The sequence below is a fragment of the Macaca nemestrina genome, chromosome 16 (genome assembly GCF_043159975.1).
Source record: "Macaca nemestrina isolate mMacNem1 chromosome 16, mMacNem.hap1, whole genome shotgun sequence".
Taxonomy (NCBI): Eukaryota; Metazoa; Chordata; class Mammalia; order Primates; family Cercopithecidae; genus Macaca; species Macaca nemestrina.
Window position 1 is genome coordinate 70,575,466 of NC_092140.1, and position 21,428 is coordinate 70,596,893.

General features: G+C 34.5%; 1 long non-coding RNA gene across 6 annotated transcripts in view; it reads left to right on the plus strand.

Annotated features, from left to right (window-relative positions):
* The window catches only part of LOC105485592 (uncharacterized), a 75,421-nt gene that overhangs the window by 24,336 nt on the left and 29,657 nt on the right, over positions 1-21,428 (plus strand). For all 6 annotated transcript variants that reach the window (XR_011614760.1, XR_011614761.1, XR_011614763.1 and 3 more), the window contains one exon: positions 6,272-6,332. This is a non-coding gene — a long non-coding RNA (uncharacterized lncRNA). The remainder of the gene's footprint in view (positions 1-6,271; positions 6,333-21,428) is intronic.

Below are 21,428 nucleotides of genomic sequence, written 5' to 3' on the forward strand. Positions count from 1 at the left end.
AGCTGAACCTCACATAGAGGAAATGGGAGAGAAGAGGACTTTATCTGTGGAAAGGGGAGGGAATGGTAGAAAGGACTTTATCTGTGGCTTGAGTTCCAGCTTAGACGCAGTAGAATAGAACATCTTATCAATTTCAAGGGTTTTGACAACAATCCCTGACTCCCAGACAGCATCTCTGGACCTGCCTGGAGCCTGAGGTAATTCATTGCCCTGAAGGAGAACCTGCCTGGTTTCACCAGCAGCTGATTATGGATCCCAAAGATCTTGAGTGAACATGAGTAGTAGCTAGTTAGTGGTTACAGTGGACCTTGTGTGAAATTTCATGCTGTGTTGGCTTCAGGTTTGACCTAGCATAGTCCAAGTGGTGGTGGCCACAGGGGTGCTTGAGTCACAACAAGGGTGGCTCAGCACAGGAAAACAGATTCCATTTGTTTGGGAGAAAGTAAAGGGGAAAAACAAGAATCACTTCCTAGTAATCTAGATTAAAGTCTTCCGGGTTTTATCCAAGAACACCAAGGCAGTTCTTCTACAAGTCTTCCAAAACCATTGCATTATTGAGTTTGGGACCCAAGTCCCTTTGGGTATCTGGAAAGCTTTACCAAAAAGAATGGGCATAAATAAGCCTCAACTGCAAAGACTACAATAAATGCCTAACTCTTTAATGCCCAGACATTGACCAACATCTACAAACACCAAAACCATCCAGGAAAATACAACTTCACCAAACAAATTAAATAAGGCACCAGGGAACAATGTGGGAGAAATGGAGATATTTGATCTATCAGACAGACACTTCACAACAGCTGTTTTGTGGAAACTCAAAGAAATTAAAGATAATACAGGAAAGGAATTCAAAATTCTATCAGATGCATTTACCAAAGAGATTGAAATGATTAAAAAGAATTAAGCAAAAATTCTAGAGTTGGAAAAGGCAATTGACATACTGAAGAATGCATCAAAGTCTTCCATTAGCAGAACTGAACAAGCAGAAGAAAGAATTAGTGAGCTTGAAGACAAGCTGTTTGAAAAATATGTAGAGAAGACAAAAGACAATAGAATTTTAAAAATCGAAGCACACCTACAAGAATGAGAAAAAAGCCTCAAATAGGCAAATTTAGGAAGGATTTGCCTTAAAGAAGACTTAGAGAAAGAGATGGGATCGAAAGTTTATTCAAAGAAATAATATCCGAGAATTTCTCAAGCCTAGAGAAAAATATCAACATTCAATACAAGAAGGTTATAGAACAACAAATGGATTTAATCCAAAGAAGATTACCTGGAGGTATTTAATAAACTCCTAAAGGTCAAGGATAAAGAAAGGATCCTAAAAGCAGCAAGAGAAAAGAAACAAATAACATACAATGGAGCTACAATATGCCTGGTAGCAGAGTTTTCAGTGGAAATCTTATAGGCTGGGAGAGTCACATGATACATTTAAAGTGATAAAGAAAAAAACAACAACAAAAAATTTAACCCTGTAATAGAATACATGGCAAAAGTATTTTTTAAGAATGAAAGAGAAATAAAGACATTCAAAAAAAAAAAAAAAAGGCTGAAGATTTCATCAACACCAGACCAGTCCTACAAGAAATGCTAAAGGGAGTTTGTCAGTTTGAAATAAAGGATGTTAATGACAATGGGAAATCATCTGAAGGTACAAAACTCACTGGCAATAGGAAGCACACCAAAAAATAAAGAATATAGTAACACTGTAATGGGGATATGTAAACTACTCTTATCTCCCACAGAAAGACTAAATTAGCTAATCAAAAATAAAAACTATTACAACTTTTCAAGATATAAACAGTATAATAAGACATAAGGAGAAACAGCGTGAACTTAGAAAATGAGAGACAAAGTTATAGTTTAGATTTTTTATTAGTTTTCTTTTTTGTATATCTGTTTATTTATGCAGTGTTGAGTTGTAACAGTTTAAAATAATGGATTATAAGACAGTATTTACAAGTTTCATGGCAACCTCAAATCAACTTACAATGGATACACATATAAAGAAATAAGAAGTTAAATCATTCCATCAGAGACAACCACCTTCACTGAAAGGAATCAGGAGAAGAAGAAGGAAGAAGAAGACAACAAAACAACCAGAAAACAAATAACACTTCAGAAGTAAGTCCGTACTTACTAATAATAACATCAAATATAGATAGACTAAACTCTTCAATAAATAAACATAGAGTAGTTCAATTGAAAAAAAAAGAAAAGACACAATTACCTCATACCTACAAGAAACACACTTCACCTGTAGAGACTGACAGAGACTGGAAATAAACAAGTGATAAAACATATTTCATATTAATGGAAATAAAAAAGAGCATGAGCAGCTTTACTTCTATTAGACAAATGAAACTGCAAGATAAAAACTACAAGAAGGAACAAAGAAAGTAATTATATAATGATAAAAAGGTCAATTCATAAGGAGGATATAACTATTGTAAATAAATGCACCCAATACTACAGCACCCAGATATATAAAGGAAAAAGTATTAGAGTTAAAGAGAGATATAGATTCTAATACAAAAACAGCTGGAGACTTCAACACCTCATTTTCAGCATTGAACAGATGTCCTAGACAAAAGAAATCAACAAGGAAATATAGGACTTAATTTGCACTATAGAATCAATGGATCTAATGGGTATTTACAGAATCTTTCATCCAATGACTGCAAAATACGTATTATTTTGCTTAGTACATGGATCACTCTCAAGGACAGACCATATATTAGGTCACAAAACAAGTCTCAAAGCATTCAAAAATTGAAACATCAAACACCTTCTCTGACCACAATGAAACTATAAATCAATAACAAGATGAATTTTGAAAACTATACAAACACATGGAAATTAAGCAATATGCTCCTGAAAAACCAATGGTCAATGAAAACATTAGGAATAAAATTGAAAAGTTTCTTGAAACAAATAATCATAGAAAAACAACATAATAAAACTTATAGGTTATCGTAAATGTAGTACTAAGAAAAAAAAATTATAGCTGCAAGTTTTCACATGAAAAAGAAGAAAAACTTCAAATAAATAACCCAATGATACATCTTAAACAAAAGAAAAACAAGAGAAAATTGAAACTGAATTTAATAAAACAAAAGAAATAGTAAGATCAGAACAAAAAGAAACTTGAAGAAACAATACAAAAGGTAAATGAAACAAAAAGTTATTTTTTGAAAAGATAAACAAGATTGACAAAACTTTAGCTAGAGTAAGGGTGAAAAAACTGAGAAGACCCAGATAAATATAATCAGAGGTCATAAAGGAGACATTACAGTGGATAATGCAGAAGTTCAAAGGAGAATTAGTGGCTGCTATTAACAATTATATGCCAAAAAATTGGAAAATCTACCATGAATGGACTGATTCCTAAACACATACAACCTACCACGATTGAACTATAAAGAAATCCAAATAAAAAGGCCAATAAAAGTAATGAGATCAATGCCAAAATAAAAAGTCTCTAAGCTACAAAAGCCTAGGATCTGACGGCTTCACTGCTGAATCCTGTCAAACATTTAAAGAAGAAGTAATACCAGTACTACTTAAACTATTCAGAAAAACAGAGGGGGTAGGAATACTTACAGACTCATTCCACAAATCTAGTATTACTGTGATACCCAAACAAGACAAAGACACAGGAATATTGACACAAACATCCTCAACAAAATATTGGTAAACTGAATTCAACAGTACATTAAAAAGGTAACATTCATGACCAGGTGGGCTTATCTTAGGGATGCAAGGACCATTTAATATAAACAATTCAATTAATGTGGTACATCACAGCAACAGAATGAAGGACCGAAATTATGTGATAATATCAATTGATGCTAAAAAAAGCATTTGATAAAATTTAACATCCATTCATGATAAAAACCCTGAGAAACTAGGTACAGAAGGAACATGCCTCGGGAAAATAAAAGGCATAATAACAGACCCACTGTTAGATTCATACATAATGAGGAAATACTGAAAGCCTTTCTGCTAAAATCTGGAACATGACAAGGAGGCCCACTATCATCACTGTTATTCAACACGGTACTGGAAGTCCTAGCTAAAGGAATCAGATATGAGAAAGAAATTAAGGTCATCCAAATTGGAAAGGAAGAAGTCAAAATATCCTTGTTTGTAGATGATATAATCCTATATTGGGAAAATCCTAAATACTCCACAAAAATACTGTTAAAACTAATAAATTTAGTACAGTTGCTGAATACAAAAATCATACAAAATGCAGTAGGATTTCTATATGGTAAGTGTGAACAATCTTAAAAAGAAATAAAATGTAAGCCTATTACATTAGCCACAGATAAAATTAAATACCTAGGAATTAACCAAAGAAGTGAAAGATATCTACAATGAAAAGTATGAAACATTGATAAAAGAATTTGAAGAGGGCAGCAAAAAATGGAAAGGTAGTCCATGTTGATAGAAAAATCAATGTTGTTAAGATTATTGTTTATTACCCAAAGCAATCTACAGATTGACTGTAATCCCTATGAAAATACCAATCAGATTCTTCACATAAATAGAAAAAAACAATTCTAAAATTGGTGTGGAATGACAAAAGACCCAGAATAGCCAAAGATATTGTGAGCAAAAATAACAAGACTGGAGGAATCACAGTACCTGACTTCAAATTCTATTAATATTACAGAGCTGTAGTAACCTAAATGGCACTGCACTGGCATAAAAACCGAAATATAGAAACAATGGAACAGAATAGAGAACCCAGAAACAAATCTATGCACCTGCCGTGAACTCATTTTTGACAAAGGTGCCAGGAACATACACTGGGGAAATGTTCTCTTCAATGAATGGTGCTGGGAAAACTGGATATTCACATTCGAAAGAAGGAAAGTGGATCCCTGTCTCTCATCATATACAAAAATTAAATTAAAGTGTATTAAAGAATTAAATCTAAGATCCCATACTATAAAACTACTATAATAAAACATTTGGGAAAATTTCTAGGACATTGTTCTGGGCAAAAAAACTATTAAGCAATATCCCTCAGGAATAGGCAACCCAACAAAAACTGTACAAATCGGATGATGTAAAGTTAAAAGGTCTCTGCACAGCAAAGGAAGCCATCAAAAGTGTAGATATCATCCACAGAATGGGAGAAAATATTTGCAAACTACTCATCTATCAAATGATTAATAAGCAGACTATATAGGAACACAAACAACTTTATAGGAAAAAATACAATAATTTGATATAAAAAATCAGCCAAAGATCTGAATAGGCATTTCTCAAAAGAAGACATATAGACGGCAAACAGGCATATGAAAAGGTGTTCAGTATTATTGATCATCAGAGAAAAGTAAATCAAAACTGTAATGAGATATTATCTCAGCCCAGTTACAATGGCTTATATCCAAAAGACAGGAAATAACAAATGCTGGTGACAATGTGGAGAAAAGGGAACCCTCATATACTTGGTGAGAATGTAAATGAGTACAACTGCTATGAAGATCACTTTGGAGGTTCCTCAAAAAACTAAAAATTGCTGCTGGGAGCAGCAGCTCATGCCTGTAATCTCAGCACTTCGGGTGGCCGTAGTGGGTGGATCACTAGAGGTCAGGAGTTTGAGACTAGCCTGCCTGGCCAACATGCTGAAACTCTGTCTGTACTAAAAATACAAAAATGTGTCCTATGTGATGGCATACCCCTGTAGTACCAGCTACTCAGGAGGCTGAGGCAGGATAATTGTTTGAATCTGGGAGGCAGAGGTTACAGTAAGCTGAGATAATGACACTGCATTCCAGCCTAGGTGACAGAGTGAGACACCATCTCAAAACAAACAAACAAACAAACAACAAAACTAAAAATTGAAACTAAAGCTGAAAAACTAAAACTAAAAAAAAAAAAATTGAAACTAAAAATAAAAACACACACAAAAAAACCCAAAAAACTAAAAATTGAGCTACCATATGATCCAGCAATTCCACTGCTTGATATATATCCCAAAGAAAATATATCTATATCAAAGTGATATCCATACTCCCAAGTTTGTTGCAGCACTGCTTACAATACCCAAGACTTGGAAGCAGCCTAAGTGTACATTGACAAATGAATGGATACAGGCAACGTGGTGTACATATTGAATGGAGTATTATTCAATCATAAAAAAGAATGAGCTCCTGTCATTTGCAACAACATGGATGGAACTGGAAGATGTTATGTTAAGTAAAATATGCCAGACACAGAAATATAAACATCACGTGTTCTCACTTATTTGCAGGATCTAAAAATCAAAGCATTTGAACTAATGGAAGTACAGAGTAGAAGGATGGTTACAAGAGGTGAGTAAGGATAGTGAGGAAGTGGAACATGTGGATATGGTTAATGCATACAAAACATTAGAAAAAATGCATAAGACTGATTGTTTGATAGCACAACAGAGTGAATATAGTCAATAATAATTAATTGTGCATTTTAAAATAACTGAAAGAGTATAATTGAATTGTTTGTAATACAAAAGATAAATGATTGAGGGGATGGATGCCCCATTCTCTATGATATGATAATTACACATTGCATGCCTATAGAAAAACATCTCATGTATCTATAAATATATACATCTACTATGTACCCACAAGAATCAGAGCAAAACAAAAAAAAGCTCATAAGAAATTAAAAAAAAAAAATCACATAAAACCCCCACCAATTTCCTATTTTGGAATTTAAATCCTAAGGTGATGATGTTTATTGAACTAAGAGATGATAGGTTGGTACAAGATTAAACATATATCCATTATTTTATCCCCTTTTTTGTTCTGGCTAATCACATAACGCATCTATGTTTGAGGTGGAGTTATCTCTATAACTTGAATGGATTATCACCATCTATTCATCCCATTCTGTGAATTATTTATCCTTATTCTTTAGGTCCTTTTGTATTGGTATGTTGCTCTTTATCTCTTATTATTTTCTAGAAACTCCTTATCCATAATACCGAGAAAGGCCCTTCAATGTGATACATGATGCTAGTGTTTGCTATGAGATAGATACATCTGATTATGTTAAGGAAGTGATAGAGACAGGAGACAGACAAATCCATGGGCAGACAATATGGGTCCCTGGTGAAGCTTGACCTTCAGGCAAAGGATACTCTAAAGCCTGAACACCAAGCTACCAGTTTCGGATAGAATCCATGGAATGGAGTGAGAATTTCTATCCCTTTCTTATCCACTCTCTCTCAATTGGTTCTTTCTAAATAAATGATGCTTTTTAACCAATCAAATGGTGATGTTTCCAAACTCACCCACGGACCAATCAGCACACATTTCCCCCATTCTAAGCTCATAAAAACCCCAGGCTGACTCTCACAGGTGGCAACCTACTTTCACTGCTGAGAGCGTTCTTTCTGTTGCTCAATAGAATTATAGTTGGCCTTACTCACTCTCCAGTGTCCACGTACTTCACTGCTCTTGGTCATGGTACAAGGACCCGAAACTCACCAAACTAAGGAGCAAAAGAGTTGTAATGCTCCTGCTTGCTGAGATGTGGGTAAGGGGAGTACCAGAGCTGTAACCCTCCCTCTCACTCATCAAGCTATGGAAGTGAAAAAGCTACAACAGAAGTAACTATTTTTGCTTTTTGTTTTAATCAGTTTTTTTTTTCCAAATATTTTTAAGTATCTATGGGAATAATCGTTACTCTTCTCTCACGTTATATTACATGATTACCTATTTTGGTAGTTTTACTAATATAGAAGCATTCTTATATCTCTTAAATAAAGCTTACTTAGTATTGATATCTAATTATGTCAATATGCTGCTAATTTATTTTCATTAATATTTTCTTTAGGGTGTTTGTTTTAGTGTTCATTAAACATTTGATTATAGAATTCATTTTGTTTAATACATTTTCCAGTTATTGTACAATTTTTTTTTAACTTTTAAGTTCAGGGGTACAAGTGCAGGTTTGTTAACATAGGTAAACTTGTGTCATAAGGTTTGCTGTGCAGATTATTTCATCACCCCAATTTTTTGGAAATGTTTATTATTGGCATCATTTGTCTCAGACACTTAGGTGCAATTACCTTGTGACACCATCTAATACTACTTTTTTAAGAAGAGGTATGAAAACTCTGACATCTTTCTTAATTCTAGCTAAAGAAATTGCTCTAAATCTCTCTTCTAATGTTATTTTTGATAATTTTATTTTACAGACATTATTCAATTTAACCAGAATTTCAAATAATTTGAATAGACTTGATTAATTTTTTAAAATCATTTTCCTTTCTGGATAAGACTACTTCTATATCAGTTATTTTATAGTTTTGAACATTCTATTTCTAATATCAATAAAGGAATTAAGCAAGAGGCCTATGCACCAACAACAACCGGAGCAATGTTAGTAGGGGAAAGCTGATGGATACAATGTTATTGACAAGTTTCCAGTCCAATATTCATCATAGGGCATCCCACAAAGATCACGGAGGGCTGGATTGCAGAGCCAGATAAGGGAACTGAATACTTAGCTGTGAAGTATCAAATTTGCATTTGAGGCACACTAGTTTCTTTGTGGTAGGAATAGGAGCTGCCATTCAATAGTATGATTATGTGGAATACATTTTAAATATTTTTTAAATTTCATTTTCTAATTAATACACTAAGACTCTCACTTCATTGCTTCAATCAAAGAGTGAAAAAAAATCATTGTCTCATTCCAGACCCTAGAAGGAAAGCATTTGGCTTTTCATGATTAAGTACCATGCAATATTTTCATAGATAATCTCTGTCAGATTGAAGAGGGATATGTATTTTCCTAGTTTACTGAGAGATTTTATGCTGAATTTTGTTCATGAGGGCAGAGCTCTCAAGACCTGATTATCTCCCAAAAGGCCCCACATCCTGGTACCATCACACTGGGAAGCAGGACATCAACATGTGAATATTGATGGGACATAAACATTCAGACTATAGTACCCTTCTTTCTTTAAATATCTTGTTTTAAAAAATTTAATTTTAGAATCTTGTTTCCTGATCATGCTCTCTGTGAATAATATTCAAATAATAATATTTTTCATTCTTCCTTTCCAATCTGTTTTCTTTTATTTTGTTCTGCATTAATACACTATCAAGAACTCCCAGTACAATGCTGCCATGAAGAGGTGAGAACAGACATTATTGTCCTGCTCCTGACCTTAGGAAAAAAAAAAAAATTTCTAGTATGTTTTGTGGGGTATTTAAACTTCATGCTCTACAATCATCTACCTTCTTTGCTAACACTAGCATCATGTATCACATCGAAGGGTCTTTCTCTGTATTGTGGATAAAGAGTCCCTAGAAAATAATAACAGATAAAGAGCAAAATTCCTTCATCAAGGATTTTTTTTTCCTCTTCTTTATCCACAATTCTACGAATTATTTTATTTATTTCCACAGTTTTAAATAAGACCATTATGGGCTCAACTGTGGGCCCCCCAAAATTCATATGTTGAAGTCCTAACTCCCATTGTGACTTTATTTGGTTACTAGTTTCCTTAAGGAGGTAATTAAGTAAAATTAGATCATAAGGGTGGGGGTCTAATTTGATACAACTGATATCCTTTTAAGAAGAAGAAGAGACTCTAGAAATCTTCCTTTCTCTGATGGTGCACAGAGAAAATATCATGTGAGGATAGAGCAAGGGCAGCAATCTGCAAGCTAGGAAGAGAGCCCCAGCCAGAAATTGAATCTGAATTGAATCTGAGTGTACTTTGCTCTTGGAGTTCTGGCCTTCAGCACTGTGAGAAAATAGGTTTCTGCTTTTTATGACACCCAGTTTGTGGTTTTATTATAACAGCTCAAGCAAACTAATGCAAATACCTGAACACAAAATACTACATTTCCATGTCAAGGTCTCTTCAAGAGTCTCAGTTACGTATAACCATCTGCCCATTTGACTACTTTCTAAACATCCTCTATTTGTTTCCTCCAGATAAATGTTTTCTTCTCCTGAGTTCTCCATTCCTTTTTAACAGTAATACTACCATGCATTAACATATTACAATATTCACATGAGCCTCTGCTCAGTCTCTTATATTTAAGCATCACATTTTTAATTCTTCCTGAGAAATATATCTTTGGCCCATAATTTAACTTCCATTTTTGTTACTGTCAACAAAGATTAGGTCCTTTTAAGATACCTTTTATTTGCATTTTAAAGAGCGTTATAAAAATTACCCTCAACTTTACTGTTTGCTATTTGGTGCTGTGAGATGAATGATACTAATGCACCATTGTAAAAAATGTCCACTGGACTCTCATTCAATGTAGAAAAAAAATTTTAAACCTGTTATCTTCACGATGTTTACTGTGATCCCTTCACTGCCTGCTATTTGCCTTATCTTCTACTTCCAGTCTCTACACATACCTTAATCTTCTCATGAACTACTTATTTTGCACACATAATCTAGACATTTTATTTCCCTACATTTGCTTGTACTATTCCTAAGATCTGGTTTACATTTAACTTTTTACATTCGTTGCATGTATTTCACATCTTTATAGGCCCAGCTCAAATTTGAACTTTTCTGTGAAAACTTTTCTATCGGTTTCAATCAGAATCAGAAGTCACTATTTTAAACATGTATATCTTTTAATAATACGCATTGCTCTTTTTTGTCAGGACAGATATCACGTCTAGCATAGTTTTGGGAACAGTGTTGGGATTCAATAAAAAAGTTGTGAGTTGAGCGATGCTTTATATTATATTATTTATATGCATATTTAAATTCAACTCTAAATTAATATGATTGAAATAGTTGTTATCTGTGATACTTTGTAATTTAAATAATTCCAGTATTAATAAAAAGAGGTGATACAAATTATTTTCTTACATATTTTCAAAATGTCTTTGTATATGTTTACCATTATTAAAGATTGGTCTATTTTATTTAAATAGATATACATTTGAAAAAATATATTATTTTCATTATATATGTTTAATGTCTTTATTGCAAGTAAAAATGATAGAAATTGTGAACATATAAGCAGTATTTGAGTTATTAAATAAATATGACTTATCTATAATATCCCTATTTTTGAACATCATATCCAAGCAATCATAATTCAGATATTTAATGTAACCTCAATGGTATAATAATGCACAAAAACTTTTATTAATTTAATACATTTCCATTGATCATTAATTTCAACCTAATTAAAATATTAAAATCATCATACAATGAAGACTGCCTTCAATTTTGATAGCAATCACATTCATAATATGAAATTTCCTAATAAAGTCTTCTAACCAATCTTCATATAACTACAGAAAAATATTTGTTTTAAATTACCACTTTCTTTTTTATTTTTTTTTTAATTATTATTCTAGGGTACATGTGCACAATATGCAGGTTTGTTACATATGTGTACATGTGCCATTTTGGTGTGCTGCATCCTTAACTCGTCATTTACTTTAGGTATACCTCCTAATGCTATCCCTCCCCCCTGCCCCCAAGGCACGACAGGCCCTGGTGTGTGATGTTCCCCTTCCTGTGTCCAAGTGTTCTCATTGTTCAATTCCCACCTATGAGTGAGAACATGCAGTGTTTGGTTTTCTGTCCTTGTTAGAGTTTGCTCAGAATGATGGTTTCTAGCATCTTCCATGACCCTACAAAGGACATGAACTCATCCATTTTTATGGCTGCATAGTATTCCATGGTATATATGTGCCACATTTTCTTAATCCGGTCTATCGTTCATGGACATTTGGGTTGGTTATTAGTCCTTGCTATTGTGAATAGTACTGCAATAAACATACTGTGCATGTGTCTTTATAGCAGCATGATTTATAATCCTTTGGGTATGTTCCTAGTAATGGGATGGCTGGGTCAAATGGTATTTCTAGTTCTAGATTTTTGAGGAATCGCCACCACACTATCTTCCACAAGGGTTGAATGAGTATACAGTCCCACCAACAGTGTAAAAGTGTTCCTATTTCTCCACATCCTCTCCATCACTTGTTGTTTCCTGACTTTTTAATGATTGCCATTCTAACTGGTGTGAAATGATATCTCATTGTGGTTTTGGTTTGCATTTCTCTGATGGACAGTGGTGATGAGCATTTTTTATGTGTCTGTTGGCTTCATAAATGTCTTCCTTTGAGAAGTGTCTGTTTATATCCTTTGCCCACTTTTTGATGGGGTTGTTTGACATTTTCTTGTAAATTCTTCAAGTTCTGTGTAGATTCTGGATATTAACCCTTTGTCAGACGGGTAGATTAAAAAGTTTTCTCCCATTCTGTAGGTTGCCTGTTCACTCTGATGGTAGTCTCTTTTGCTGTGCAGAAGCTCTTTAGTTTAATTAGATCCTATTTGTCAATTTTGGCTTTTGTTGCTGTTGCTTTTGGTGTTTTAGTCATGAAGTCCTTGCCCATGCCTATGTACTGAATGCTATTGCCTGGATTTTCTTCTAGGATTTTTATAGTTTTAGGTCTAACATTTAAGTCTTTAATCCATCTTGAATTAATTTTTGTCTAAGGTGTAAGGAAGGAATCCAGTTTCTGCTTTCTACTTATGGCTAGCCAGTTTTCCCAGCACCATTTATTAAATAGAGAATCCTTTCCCCATTTCTTGTTTTTATCAGATTTGTCAAAGATCAGATGGTTGTAGATATGTGGTATTATTTCTGAGGCCTCTATTCTGTTCCATTGGTCTATATCTCTGTTTTGGTACAAGTACCATGCTGTTTTGTTTACTGTAGCCTTGTAGTATAGTTTTAAGTCAGGTAGTGTGATGACTCCAGCTTTGTTCTTTTGACTTAGGATTGTCTTGGCAATATGGGTTCTTTTTGGTTCCATATGAACTTTAAAGTAGAATTTTCCAATTCTGTGAAGAAAGTCATGGGTAGCTTGATGGAGATGGCATTGAATCTATAAATTACCGCAATACTGATTCTTCCTATCCGTGAGTGTGGAATGTTCTTCCCTTTGTTTGTGTCCTCTTTTATTTCAATGAGCAGTGGTTTGTAGTTCTCCTTGAAGAGGTCCTTCACATTCATTGTAAGTTGGATTCCTAGGTATTTTATTTTCTTTGAAGCAATTGAGAATGGGAGTTCACTCATGTTTTGACTCTCCGTTTGTCTGTTATTGCTGTATAGGAATGATTGTGATTTTTGCACGTTGATTTTGTATCCTGAGATTTTGCTGAAATTGCTTATCAGTTTAAGGAGATTTTGGACTGAGACGATGGTGTTTTCTAAATATACAATCATGTCATCTGCAAACAGGGACAATTTGACTTCTTCTTTTCCTAACTGAATACACTTTATTTCTTTGTCTTGCCTGATTGCCCTGGCCAGAACTTCCAACAATATGTTGAATAGGAGTGGTGAGAGAGGGCATCCCTGTCTTGTGCCAGTTTTCAAAGGGAATGCTTCCAGTTTTTGCCCATTCAGTATGATATTGGCTGTGGGTTTGTCATAAATAGCTCTTAATATTTTGAGATATGTTCCATCAATACCGAATTTATTGAGCGTTTTTAGCATGAAGGGCTGTTGAATTTTGTCAAAGGCCTTTTCTTCATCTATTGAGATAATCATGTGGTTTTTGTCATTGGTTCTGTTTATATGCTGGATTACGTTTATTGATTTGCGTATGTTTAACCAGCCTTGCATCCCAGGGATGAATCCAACTTGATCGTGGTGGATATGCTTTTTGATGTGCTGCTGGATTTGGTTTGCCAGTATTTTATTGAGGATTTTTGCATTGATGTTCGTCAGCAATATTGGTCCAAAACTCTCTCTTTTTTTCTTGTGTCTCTGCTAGGCTTTGGTATCAGGATGATGTTGGCCCCATAAAATGAATTAGGGAGGATTCCCTCTTTTTCTATTGAATGGAATAGTTTCAGAAGGAATGGTGCCAGCTCCTCTTTGTACCTCTGGTAGAATTTGCCTGTGAATCCATCTGGTCCTGGACATTTTTTAGGTTGGTAGGCTATTAATTATTGCCTCAATTTCAGAACCTGTTATTGGTCTATTCAGGGATGCCACTTCTTCCTGATTTAGTCTTGGGAGGGTGTATGTGTCCAGGAATTTAACCATTTCTTCTAGATTTTCTAGTTTATTTGCATAGAGGTGTTTATAGTATTCTCTGATGGTAGTTTGTATTTCTGTTGGATTGGTGGTGATATCCCCTGTATCATTTTTTGTTGTGTCTATTTGATTCTTCTCTCTTTTCTTCTTTATTAGTCTTGCTAGTGAACTATTAATTTTGTTGATCTTTTCAGAAAACCAGCTCCTGGATTCATGGACTTTTTTTGAAGGGTTTTTTGTGTCTCTATCTCCTTCAGTTCTGTTGTGATCTTAGTTGTTTCTTGCCTTCTGCTAACTTTTTAATGTGTTTATTCTTGCTTCTCTAGTTCTTTTAATTGTGATGTTAGGATGTTGATCTTAGACTTTTCCTACTTTCTCTTGTGGATATTTAGTGCTATAAGTTTCCCTGTACACACTGCTTTAAATATGTCCCAGAGGTTATGGTATGTTGTGTCTTTGTTCTCATTGGTTTCAAAGAACATCTTTATTTCTGTCTTCATTTAGTTATGTACCCAGTAGTCATTCAGGAGCAGGTTGTTCAGTTTCCATGTAGTTGAGCAGTTTTGAGTGAGTTCCTTAATCCTGAGTTTTAGTCTGATTGCACTGTGGTCTGAGAGACAGTTTGTTATAATTTCTGTTATTTTACATTTGCTAAGGAGTGCTTTACTTCCAACTATGTGGTCAATTTTGGAATAAGTGTGATGTGGTGCTGAGAAGAACGTATATTCTGTTGATTTGGTGTGGAGAGTTCTGTAGATGACTATTAGGTCCTCTTGTTGCAGAGTAAGTTCAATTCCTGGATATCCTTGTTAACTTTCTGTCTCATTGATCTATCTAATGTTGACAGTGGGGTGTTAACGTCTTCCATTATTATTTTGTGGGAGTCTAAGTCTCTTTGTAGGTCTCTAAGGACTTGCTTTATGAATCCGGGTACTCCTGTATTGGGTGCATATATATTTAGGATAGTCAGCTCTTCTTGTTGAATTGATCCCTTTACCTTTATGTAATGGCCTTCTTTGTCTCTTTTGATCTTTTTTGGTTTAAAGTCTGTTTTATCAGAGACTAGGATTGCAACCCCTGCTTTTTTTGTTTGTTTGTTTTCCATTTGCTTGTGAGATCTCCCTCCATCCCTTTATTTTGAGCCTATGTTGTCTCTGCATGTGAGATTGGTCTCCTGAATACAGCACACTGATGGGTCTTGATTCTTTATCCATTTGCCAGTCTGTGTTTTTTAATTGGAGCATTTAGCCCTATTACATTTAAGGTTAATATTGTTATGTGTGAATTTGATCCTGTCATTATGATGTTAGCTGGTTATTTTGCTCGTTAGTTGATGCAGTTTCTTCCTAGTATTGATGGTCTTTAAAATTTGGCATATTTTTGCAGTGGCTGGTACCAGTTGTTCCTTTCCATGTTTAGTGCTTCCTTCAGGAGCTCTTGTAAAGCAGGTCTGGTGGTGACAAAATCTCTCAGCACTTGTTTGTCTGTAAAGGATTTTATTCTCCTTCACTTATGAAGCTTAGTTTGGCTAGATATGTAATTCTGGGTTGAAAATTCTTTTCTTTAAGAATGTTGAATATTGGCCCCCAGTCTTTTCTGGCTTGTAGAGTTTCTGCCAAGAAATTCACTGTTAGTCTGATGGTCTTCCCATTGTGGGTAACCCGACCTTTCTCTCTGGCTGCCCTTAAAATTTTTTCCTTCCTTTCAACTTTGGTGAATCTGACAATTATGTGTCTTGGAGTTGCTCTTCTCAAGGAGTATTTTTGTGTCATTCTCTGGTATTTCCTGAATTTGAATGTTGCCCTGCCTCTCTAGGTTGGGGTAATTCTCCTGGATAATATCCTGAAGAGTGTTTTCCAATTTGGTTCCATTCTCCCCATCACTTTCAGGTACACCAATTAGAGGTAGATTTTGCCTTTTCACATAGTCCCATATTTCTTGGAGGCTTTGTTCATTTCTTTTTACTCTTTTTTCTCTAAACTTCTCTTTTCACTTCATTTCATTCATTTGATCTTGATTCACTGATACCCTTTCTTCCAGTTGATCAAATCAGCCACTAAAGCTTGTGCATGTGCCACATACTTCTTGTGCCATGGTTTTCAGCTCCATCAGGTCATTTAAGGACTTCTCTACACTGTTTATTCTAGTTAGCCTGTCGTCCAATCTTTTTCAAGGTTTTAAGCTTCTTTGCAATGGGCTCTAACATCCTCCTTTAGCTCGGAGAAGTTTGTTATTACTGATCGTCTGAGGCCTTCTTCTCTCAACTCATCAAAGTCATCCTCTGTCCAGCTTTGTTTTGTTGCTGGCAAGGAGCTGTGTTCCTTTGGAAGAGAAGAGGCACTCTGATTTTTAGAATTTTCAGCTTTTCTGCTTATGTTTCTCCCCATCTTTGTGGTTTTATCTACCTTTGATCTTTGATAATGGTGACTTATAAATGGGGTTTTGGTGTGGATGTCCTTTCTGTTTGTTAGTTTTCCTTCTGACAGTCAGCATCCTCAGCTGCAGGTCTGAGTTTGCTGGAGGTCCACTCAAGATGCTGTTTGCCTGGGTATCACCAGCAGAGGCTGCAAAGCAGCAAATATTGCAGAACGGCAGATGTTGTTGCCTGATCCTTCCTCTGAAAGCTTCGTCTTGGGGGGTACCTGGCTGTATGAGGTGTCAGTCAGCCCCTACTCAGAGGTGTCTCCCAGTTAGGCTACTCAGGGGTGAGGGATCCACTTGAGGAGGCAGTCTGTCCATTCTGGGAGAACGACTACTCTCTTCAAAGCTGTCAGACAGGGATGTTTCAGTCTGCAGAAGTTTCTGCTGCCTTTTGTTCAGCAGCTATGCCCTGCCCCCAGAGGTGAAGTCTACACAGGCAGACAGTCCTCCTTGAGCTGCAGTGTACTCCACCCAGTTCGAGCTTCCCGGCTTCTTTGTTTACCTACTCAAGTCTCAGCAATGGTGGACGCCCCTCCCCCAGTCTCACTGCCACCTTGCAGTTCGGTCTCAGACTGCTGTGTTAGCAGTGAGCAAAGCTCCGTGGGCATGGGACCCTCCGAGCCAGGTGTGGTATATAATCTCCTGTTGTGCTGTTTGCTAAGGCCATTGGAAAAGCGCAGTATTAGGATGGGAGTGTCCCAATTTCCCAGATACCATCTCTCATGGTTTCCCATTGGTAGGAAAGGCAAATCCCTGACCCCTTGTGCTTCCCAGGTGAGGCAATGCTCTACCCTGCTCCGTGGGCTGCACTCACTGTCTGACAAACCTCAGGAGATGAACCCGGTACATAAGTTGGAAATGCAGAAATCACCCGTCTTCTGCATCACCCATGCTGGGAGCTGAAGACTGGAGCTGTTTCTATTCTGCTGTCTTTTAGCCTCCACCTTAAATTACCACTTTCAAGTAAACATTTGAATAAACAAATGGGTTTTTATGTCATGCCTTGAAGATAAAAAAATTTAGGGATACAGAGGATTAACAAATTTTTAGAATTAAGAATATCCTTCAAACACTGTCCTTCCTCTAGAGGTTTTATCTTTAACTTATGATGAAGTAAGCTTTAAATTATTTCTGTACTGAAATGTGACAGAAGAAAAGATTGAGATAAAATTCATGAAAATTAATACATTGCTGATTATCTGTATATTTAAAACTTACAATTATCTGTATATTTTAAAACAAATTTTGCTAGTAAAACACTACATGGATTTCAATCAACAAATTAGGGGTAAAATTACTAAGCAAACCTCTGGGTAGTTAAGCTCTCAATGCATATGTATATAAAAATATTATAATTGTCTCGTTGAAGGATAAATAAGAACTTCTGTTTTTTATTCCAAAATAACTGATTTTTTGGTTGTATTAGATTATTTATTCTGTATTGTTTTTATGATTAATTTATACTAATCAAATTTATAGTCTTGCTGCCATGCTTTTATTATTAAAATAGATCAAACAGAATGTTAAGATTTTGAATTTATACTCTCTACATATATTAACTGAGAATAATAAAAATGTTATTTATAATCTGTTCTACAGTTAATAAATCAATTTTATAAGTGAAAAGGGTATAATTATACAGCAGTTGATTTTGTAAATTGTGAAATGTCTTTCTTTGATTTGCCTATTTATTTTTCATCTGTGGCCATCTTTGACTACAACTTTGATAACCAGAAAATTATTTTGTTGTTGTGTGAATACTTGCAGTTTTCATACAACAGCCTGACACAAGATTCAGTCTTCTTAAATTAATTAATTTACATATTTAATTTCAGCTATATGCTTAGTTTTTTTAGGCTAATCCCATTTTTTCATGTTTTATTTTTCTAAATATTAGCAATACTAGAACCTCAAACTTTTGTTTTAATGTATATGTTTAAGTTATTCAAGGTGAATGAAGTTTGCCTAGCAAAGACTATTATATGGCAACCAATTAATTCGATGCAATTGTCAATATTTTAAAGGTAGATGAAAACTAAATTGTATATTGAGCATTCACATGAACTCATTTTTAAATGAAGATTATATGTTTTTATTCTTCTCAAAAGTTATGAATATTATATTTCTATAAAGTAGCAACTGTTATTTTTACCTTTAAACCATTGCTTATAGTAGTTAATGTATAATTCACTTTCACACACATATTGCTATTATAATTGCTTGATTCATATCCAGTATTAACATAGTAAGTGCTTTTACTAGTTTCCAAGCTAACATAAAGGTTATTTAATAATACATATTTTAATATCTTAGATAAAATGGGTACAGCATGTAATGTGCAGTACTATCAATTTGTCTATCCTCTTGCAAACATTTATAATTTTGAATACTTTCAGAGCACTGGAAATAATTCATGTCTTGCAAATAACAGTTGATTTAATTATTGTTTTTGTTTGTTTGTTTGTTTTTTGAGATTGAGTCTCCCTCTGTCAACCAGACTGGAGTGCAGTGACACAATCTTGGCTCATTGCAACCTCTGCCTTCTGAGTTCAAGTGATTCTCCTGCCTCGGCCTTCAGAGTAGCTGGAATTACAGGTATACGCCACCACATCCAGCTATTTTTTATATTTTTAGTAGAGACAGGGCTTCACCATGTTGGCCAGGCTTATCTCGAACTCCTGACCTCAAGTGATCCACTCACCTTGGCCTCCCAAAATGCTGGGATTACAAGTGTGAGCCAGTGCACCCAGCCGATCTAATTGCTTTCACACTATTTTAAAACAAATACTATTAATTCAAACATTAGATAATCTGGTTCAAAAAAAGAGGAAAACACTAACATAAGGTGGCGCAGTAAGTAATTGACAAAGAACAAAACCAACTTTTCTCCATGTGATGAGAAAACTGCTTCTTTCAAGCTCAATATTCATCTTAGAGACAACCTGAAATAGATATGCATATGCCCGCTGAACTGTGCAAGTCTCTGTTGGAAGCTTGTATTCAGGAGAGTCCAGGTATTCTATAAATATGTACTGAATTAGTAAATCTACCCATTTTCCCAACTAACAAATATTAGAATATTTAACAAACTTAAATTTATAAGTGCTCAGAGCAGTTGCAAAGTTTTAATTTCAACTTTGTCTAGCACTCTAATAGCTAACCATCTCCTTAATGAAGTCAGCACACACTATAGATATAACAGATTTGGAAGGGTGGATAAAGCAGATAGGGATAGGGAGTTAAAAAACAGAGAAGTAGTAGAGTGTCTGTATTTCCCTGGACTCTGATCATTCCACAGCATTGGTTTGGCACGGACAGTCCATGCTATCATGGCCAACATCCTGGTTGAAAGAGGCAATAAACATTCCAAAAACAAGAGCTAGCCCTGCCCAGACACTACAGTACACACTTATAAGTTAGTGAACTAATAAAGGCTTAGGCAACACCTAGAAACAAAACGTGTAGCACAGGTTCTCTGGCTCAAAAACAGTGCTTTGGTAATATGCATACTGAGCATCAGGGAATTCATACCAAGGTCCTGGCAACAGTCCTACCAAACAAGAATGCTGACATTAGTTCAGCTGGGTCAGCTCTCTAAGTGAACAAAAAAAGAAATGAAATGAAGTTCTGGGACCATCAAGTTTGTCTCTCATTATCTGTCTTATTCTTGTAGTTGTATATTGCTAATTGTCAAAGCTATATGTCTACTTCTGTGAATATAAGACCATTTATTTATTCATTCTTCTGCTAATGGGTATTTTCATATTTGCAATTATTGATTTTTACTAAAATCATTGCAAATAACAATTTAGTGCATGTCTTTTGATATTGTCAATGCTATATACTACTTCTGTGACTATAAGACCATTTATTCATTCCTCTGCTAATGGGTATTTGGATATTTGTAATTATTGATTTTTACTATTATTGCAAACAACAATTTAGTGCATGTCTTTTGATTAATACACACATATAATATTTGTACTGCACTTTTTGGAATGTAATTAATAGATCCCATAGTATACACAAATTCAAGTTAGCAAAATAATGCCAGATAATTTATCCAAATAGTTATAACAATCAAGACTCCATTAGCAGTAGATAAAAATTTCAGTGGGTCCATAGCATTGCTAACACTTTCTGTTTACTGTCTTTTTCATTGTATCCACATGATGACTGTGCAGAATCATTGAGTTATGATTACTAATGAAGTTGATTACCTTCGTGTAAATGTATTGGCGATTTCGCTATTCTCTTTTGTGAAGTGTGACTTCAATTAGTTTTTCTATCCATTTTCTATTATTTTTAATCTTTTTATTATTGATTTTTAAAGTGTTGAAAATATATTCTGAATGTGACTTCTTTTAGGATATCTACAGTAAATATCTTCTTCAATTTAAAGCTTTTCTTTGTATTTTCTAAAGGATTTATTTTTAACAACCTATCTTAGTATATAATCTTATGTATTTTAAATATGTATCTATGTAAAATTTAAATTATATGAAACATATACAATGATTCTTCCTTATACCCTTTATTATATTGAGAGTTTCTCTCTTTTTATAATATCTTGAGAATTCTTATAAATATTTTAATTTTTCAGATAGTTTTTTTGGATCTATTAGATACCTTATTCTACCTTATTCTCTGCTACCTTTTTCTGTTTGTGTTTTGAATTACAGTTTTTAATTTTCAAATGTTAAATTAATCTTTCATTTTGGCAAAAATCTCATTTAATTATTTAGGCATAGCATATTCACTTATGTGATTGGCTATTTTGTTTAATATTATGCCCATTTATATCCATGAAAAAAGGGCCTATAATTTTTCTTTCATAAAATGCTCCAAGGTATGTATCAAATTAATGCTGCCTTCATAAAACAATTTTGAAGTGTTCACATTTCTCTTTTTCAGGAAAAGATTTTTTTTAAAGGTTGTTAGTACAACTGTCCC